General features: G+C 45.7%; 1 long non-coding RNA gene across 2 annotated transcripts; it reads right to left on the minus strand.

Annotated features, from left to right (window-relative positions):
* Window positions 1-1,070: 1,070 nt before the first annotated feature.
* LOC111152042 lies at window positions 1,071-6,721 on the minus strand. 2 transcript variants are annotated; one of them, XR_002640899.1, is made up of 4 exons: window positions 6,664-6,721; window positions 5,264-5,421; window positions 5,037-5,182; window positions 1,071-1,439 (listed from the first exon to the last, which is right to left on the minus strand). It is a non-coding gene; the product is annotated as an uncharacterized LOC111152042 (long non-coding RNA). The 2 variants fall into 2 exon arrangements; XR_002640898.1 differs by lacking the exon at window positions 1,071-1,439 and adding an exon at window positions 2,402-2,818.
* Window positions 6,722-7,073: the final 352 nt, after the last annotated feature.

Genomic DNA, 7,073 nt, shown 5'->3' on the forward strand with positions numbered 1-7,073 from the left:
GGCCCCACCTTTAGTCCTCAAGAAAGGAGGCAAATGGCATCTTCACCATCTCTTAGTCCCTCTGTACAGAATGTGGACCAAGGAAAACGGCATGATTCCTTTTGTGATAACAGCATAAAATCTAGCATAGTCGCAGAATTCCAAAGCTGGAGGGGCGCCTGGGTGGCTCAGTGGGTTAAAGCCTCTGACTTCAGCTCAGGTCATGATCTCAGGGTCATGGGATCAAGCTCCGCATTGGGCTCTATGCTCAGCAGGGAGCCTGCTTCCCTCTTTCTCTGTCTGCCTCTCTGTCTACTTGTGATCTCTCTCTCTCTCTCTCTCTCTCTCTCTGTCAAGTAAATAAATAAATAAATCTTTAAAAATTAAAAAAAAAAAAAAAAAAAAAAAAAAGAATTCCAAAGCTGGAGATGGTGTGTACAGGTAAATACTTAACAACCAACTCTCCAAAAGGAAAAAAATGGACAAATGGGTGAATGCACGTATAAGGATACTGTAGACTTTGCTGATATAACGTGCATTTATAATACACAGTTTCTAGATTGTAATGAAATACCCCACAGTCCTTACTGCAGATTCCATAGTGAATTTTTGCAGAGCCCTTGTACTCACGGTCAAACTATGGCCATGATTCCACAGCGACCTGACAAATAGAGTCGCACATCAGACTGCTAAGTCTCCTCCCAATAAATGTATATATAGGATGAGATGCACCCATTTAGTCACTTTTGTACAAATTATGTTCATTGAATTAAGACCTCACTCTCCTTCAGCTCTGGTCATGACAGACTTTAAAGTCTAACGTGCATTATTAATATTTTCTCCTTTACTTTCAGTCTAGAATACAATAAATCAAGCACGGATTTATCCTTCGTGTAAATACTGCCATCACGGTCAATGTCAGGCAGCCATGGGCTATCACGAACCACTGAGTTGAGAAGAGATGGCCAGTCGCTCACCATTTTGGAGTATTTCCACGATACAGGTAACAATGGATGTAAAAAACTCCAAGGCATGAATAAGATGTACTGTCATAATTAGGCAGGAATGTGTTTTGAATATTTATTACCTTTGTTTTTAGTAAAGATATGATTTTTAAATTCATATAATTCTCAATAATGGCTATAGTTAACAACCAGCTCACTAAATTCCTGAAAACCCAATCAGCCTTCGAACGCTGGTACAAGCCGACTCCAACACGCCCCTCACTGAAGCAGACCCAGAGAGATCCCTGTCTACACCTGTTTCTCCACATATGCAGAATATCAGGAGATGGGAGGTAGGGAAGCAGAATAATAAATACTGTGATCAGGAAATCAGACTGCCCAGAGATGTTCTTTGTGTCCGTTCGTAAGAAATCCTGGATGTTCAAAGGGCGGAGTCTGGATTCTGGCTGCCCTGGCATGAAACTTCCAGCTCCTCAATGCCTTTTCAGATCTGACCTATTTTCAAACAAACAAAAAAAAAAAGATTTATTCTCCAGTTGCCAACTTTGGCTACTGGTTGCACAGACCTTGCTCTATCCGTGCAGACACACCCTCAGTTTTGACAGCATTTCCCGTAACTCTGCAGGTCCAGAAGAATGACACAGCTGGAGATGATTTTGAAGACAATTAAAGCTAACGAGCTGACCCAGCAAAAGCCGCAAGGGAGGCAGGAAATGGCTCTGGCTGGAGGAGAGTTTTGCCAGATCTCGGGGAAGAGACCAGTTAGGAAGTAAAATGGGAGAGGATCTGCTTTACCCACAAAGATTAGGATTTGCTTAACCAAACCTTGAGCGTCGTTGAGCCGGACGCTCAGGGATATGCACTGCAACACGGTTTCAGTGAATAATGACACCAGGTTAGAAACAAACTCAAAGTCTATTAACAGGTGGGCTGCTAAATGTATAAATGACAGTAAATCCAGGTAGAGGAATACTATACAACCACTAAAAAGGATAGGGCAACTTATCACCTGTTGAATGATCAGAAATAATGCTGTTAATTAAAAAAAAAAGGGAGGCGCACCAGATGCTACCATTTGGATGTTTTAAATAATTATTTGTACATTTAAAGGAGCATAAAACATCTTTGGAAGGATACACAAAGAACCTGGGCACAGTTTGCCACTGAAGAAGAGAATGGACAGAGGCTGAGTGGTGAAAGACTTACCCTACAGCATGTTTTAATTTTATGTCATGGATGATCCCTTTTTTAAAATTATTTTTTAATTTTACTTCCAATATAATTACCACAGCATTAGTTGCAAGTGTACAACATAGTGATTCAACAATTGTGTAATCACTCAGTGTTCACTGTGGTAAATGTACTCTTAATCCCCTTCGCCTGTTTCACCCACCCTCCACCCTCTCATTTTTCTAACCAAATAAATAATAAAATGTGTGGCTATTTTTAAAACAGCAAGAGTAGCTACTCTTCGATGGGTCTTAACCACTGTCCTGAGCTCCCTTGAGTTTTGTTTAAGTCACCTTGTAAAGTCACATTCCACAGTCTGCCTGGCCCCTCCTGGTCCTAGCACAGGAAGTCCCCTGTCCTGGGAAACCTGCAGCCCTGGGGGAACTAGGATGGTTGGTCATGCTGTTCCCGTCCTGCACCCACGTGGTCCCTCAGGTGAGCCGTCCACGGTGTCCACCCCAATGGGCCTCTTCTCCCTGTCTCCCACCAGTGCTTCCTGATGGCCAAGTCCAGCCAGAAGCCAGTGGGCAGGGAGCCGATGGCTGTAGTCCAAGCAGGTCAGCCTCCTGGGCCCCGAGCAGGGGGCAGGCTCGGGAAGAGGCCTGGAGGGGTCTGGCCTCTCCAAGAGTTCGCACTTTGGTGACCTGGGAACAAGAACAAGTAGGGACTAAAACATGGGTTCTAGTTTCAAATCTTTTTTTTTTTTTTTTTAAGATTTTCTTTCTTTCTTTCTTTGCAAGCGATCGGGGGAGGGGCAAAGGGAGAGAGACTCAGACTCTCCGCTGGGCAGGACGCTCATCACAGCCCAATCCCAGGATGATCATGACCTGAGCAGAAGACAGATGCTTAACCGACTCAGCCACCCAAGTGCCCCTAGTGACCTTCAGTCACCTTCCAGGGTCTTAATGGTCTCATTCGTAAAACGAGGGGGAAAGTGGGCCCCCACCATGGCCTTGGCCACACACCTGCCTGACCTCTCAGCTCCACGTGCAGGGTCTCAGTGCCCAGAGGGCAATGATATGCGCGCTCCCTCATGTTCCACGTTCTCCCACAGAATAACGGAAGCCTCAGGACTCTCCGTTCAGACCGCCTTCACAGACAGGAACCGGAAGTTTCTACCCAGAAAAGTGACCCATGGTCCTTCAGGATCCAGTGGAAAGTTGCCTTCTCTCAAAGTAGCATTTCTTCGTTCAAAATGTCAACCCAAAGTCCCCACCCCCGGAGACTGAGTCGGAGGGTCTAGGGTAGGAGGCCAAGCGAGGTTTTCCTTGTACCACACTTGGAAACCCACGGTCTTCAGGAACAGTGCTGCATCATCGAGTAGGAATTGCCAAGTTCATTTCCCTTTCAGTGAAAACAAGCTATTATTCTGTAATGGTTATTTTTTCAAAACAACAATAAGAGCTTGGGGACAACCAATCCACTTAATGCTTTGCAGCATGGATGTGCGCGCTAAATAGTAAAATTACATTTCAAAACATGATCAAACATCAGCCTAATCAGCCAGGTGTTAGACACTCAATCACAAGCCTCAAAACACATCATCAAGGATCAGTAAGCAGGTGTTTTAAGTGAAGATTGAGATAAACAGTTTCCTTTGTGAGTATTTAGGAGGTTTTGCAACATTAAAATGGAGCACCTCGCACTCCAGCCAGCAGACGTCAGAAGCTTCGCGGCTGAATAAAACCCAGGCAATAATTAGCCTTGGAGATTTTCACTGGATTGCAATCAGAAGTTCTGAGTCTTACTGAGGAAATCTGTGTCCTTCCTTTATTTCCACCGTCTGTAAGGTGTCGCCCTTGTGGGTGGAGACGCTTTTAACAATCACGAGGACACATTTTGCTTTGTTGGGACTGAAGATTTTGATCCCGTTAGGAGAGTGTGCAGATCACACACACACACACACACACACACACACACACACTCAGTGACTTGGACCCATCCCACCTGTTTCTCCAATGTGGCAAGTTTAAGCCAGGGAGGTCGGAAGAAACAGCAAAGTTTCTCTCTAGAAGTTAATTTTTGTTTTCACACACATTCCATATGGCTTCCCAGTGGCCCCACAGCTAGTCCAACATAGCCTCCCGAAAATCACTGGGGACAATTTCAAGTGACTCACCGTCCTCGGTTGAAGCACCATTTTAAGAACCATTATTAATAAGACCAGCTTGTCACGTAACCATAGTAGTTTGTCCCTGAGGGGTTTTTTTGTTTTGGTTTGTTTTTTTGTTTTTTGTTTTTTGTTTTTTTGGAAATGCCAAGCAGGGGGTGCAGTCATTAAGTGTCTGCCTTCAGTTCAGGTCATGATCCCAGGGTCTTAGGATCGAGTCCCGCATCAAGCTCCCTGCTCAGTGGGGAGTCTGTTTCTCCCTCTCCCTCTGCCTGTCATTCTGCCTACTTGCTCTCTCTCTCTCTCTGTCAAATAAGTAAATAAAATCTTGAGGGGAAAAAAAAAAAAGGAAATGCCAAGCAGGAGTACCTGCTTAAAAACAGGGACAAACTAACTACTATTCTTTTCTGGTAAAAGTAAACTTCATCTATGTACTGCCTCAACAGGAACACAGTTGTGTTGTTTTGTAATGGTCTTTACTTGGCTATATATATTTTTAAAGATGTTATTTATTTGAGAGCGAGAGAGGGGGAAAAAGGGAGAAGCAGGCTCCCTGCCAAGCAGAGAGCCCGATTCAGGACTCGATCCCAGGACCCTGCAATCATGACCTGAGCCAAAGGCAGACACTTAGCCCACCGAGCCACCCAGACATCCCTGAGAGAATTGTTTAAGCTTCGTTTTTCTATTTCTTTTCTCTCTTCCCAGGCCTTGAATTCCCACCAAAATAATAGTTTCAGTTGTTACCATTTTACCTCCTACAGTTGAAGGAGCCGTAGATCCATGTTGGGTCGTCCAGGACACCAACTTAACCAAGTCACCATCATCCTCACCAGTCCGCAGAGATAAAAGTGAGACATCACAACGTTTCACAGTCGATCCCAGACATCAACGCATTGCTCTGAAACAAAATCGAGTTTTGTCAGGGGTTTTGAGACTGTGGATTCAGAGTCTGAATGAGCCCAAAGAACTTCATTCTTACCTCCCACCAGTTCCCAAAAACCGTCGGTAATTGCCGACCACATTATGGCTGGTCTTTCATATCCTCGTCCTCTTCCGAGCTGTCGGATTCAGCGGGGTGCTGGTTAGTGGACAGCTGGGGCTTCTGTGACTCAGGACATCCAATCCTGAACTGTGAGTCTATTTGCAAAGATAAAAAGTTTCCTCTGTAAACCAGGGAGTCTGGCTATCTTTGGGCTTTTCTGGCGCCCTTTTGTCCTGTGATCTGTACTCTCTTTGGTGTATGTACTCTGTCATCTCTCCTCTCCCAACGGTGCCAGCCCGGGGCATATTAACCTCCACTTACCTGAAGGGAAGAGGAGCTCATTGGCCCTGGCAGCCTCCTGAGCCAGCAGGAGGGGTTATAACTTTAAGCTGGCCTGGAAATTCCCTCAGAAGTCCTGAGGGAATCACACAAATGATTCAGACCACTTCAATCATGGTTTTTCCTCTTCTCTGTCCTTCAATAAACCTCTGGCCTCCTATTTCATGGAGCAACTAGAAATCATTGACTGGAAGCCCCATTGATTCCTTGCCGGACTCCTCCCATCTAAGAACTGCCCTCTCCTGTCCCTCCTGTCTCCTCCTTTCCGCCCCCCCAGACCCTTTCCCCACGAAAGCTTTGGACCCCAACTCTATCAACTGCTCTCCTTGTCTTTGGCTCCTGATCTCAGGATCCTGAGTCCTCTGTTGAAGCCCTGGCCCATCACCATTTGTACATAACAAAACAGTAAATTGGAAGTTAGGACCGAAGCACCGAGATAGAATAAAGATTATATTCCAAGGTCTGCACTAGACCCAACGCAAAACCTCAAAGCAAGATAACCAAGAACCGGTGTTTTGACTTTTAAATTCCCTCACTCACATGGAGGATAAAAAGAGTCAGAGGAGGGAGAATTGCAAGGATTTTAGAGCAGGGCCGGTAGAAAGCTATGGTTCTCATTCCTCAAAGAGAGAAGGATGAAGGGGATGTCTGCCTTCTCCTCAAGCCCAGTGAGAGAGCTTTAATAGAACCCCTTGGAGAAATTAATGTGTGTTCTCTGGAGCTGGGGGGCTGGAGGGACTGGGGTCTAGCTCATGCCTGAGGGAGTCAGACCAGGACCATGTCAGCAGGCAGAAGCCCGGATCTAAGGAGGAAGTTCGCTCCTGGAGACCAAACAGACAAATCCGGCTGGAAAAGAGGGCCCTAGAAGTAAGAGGCAGAGCAGTAGTGGGGTGGGTAGATGGGGTTTGAGAGTGAACCAAGTGGACAAGACCAGCAAAAGTGTTGCCACTGGAAAGTCCTACCAGGTGAGATTTAAAAAAAAAAAAAAAAAACATGGAAATGCCCAGTGAGTGTCCATGATGCACTCAGAAGAGACAGACAGGGCAAAGCCGTCTCACCTCTTGTCCTCCTGGCTCTGGCCCTGACGCCCTCGTTAGCAGTTGGTTATCAGCTTGGAGCAGACGTTCTAAATGAACTAACATGACTCAGAACCTTCTTTTACATAAGAGGAACCAGAGAAATGACCAGTGCCTGAAACAGATTTAAAGGGGCAGGGGAAGGGGCACGTGAGTGGTTCAGTTGGTTAAGCGGCTGACTCTTGATCTCAGGGTCCTGAGTTCGAGCCCCACGTTGGGCTCCACAGTGAGCACGGAGCCTACTTTTAAAAAAAAAAGAGGACAGTGGAAGACAAAAATAAGACTGCTTCGGGAAAACTCAGCCCGCAGGCTGATATTCCACACATACAGACAGATAGACTCCTTAGAAGAGAAAGCACAAACCTCCCCTTGACTCTACAACAACTTTTAGC

Source organism: Enhydra lutris, unplaced genomic scaffold, assembly GCF_002288905.1.
Source record: "Enhydra lutris kenyoni isolate GAN:26980312 unplaced genomic scaffold, ASM228890v2 scaffoldscaffold27, whole genome shotgun sequence".
Classification (NCBI taxonomy): Eukaryota; Metazoa; Chordata; class Mammalia; order Carnivora; family Mustelidae; genus Enhydra; species Enhydra lutris.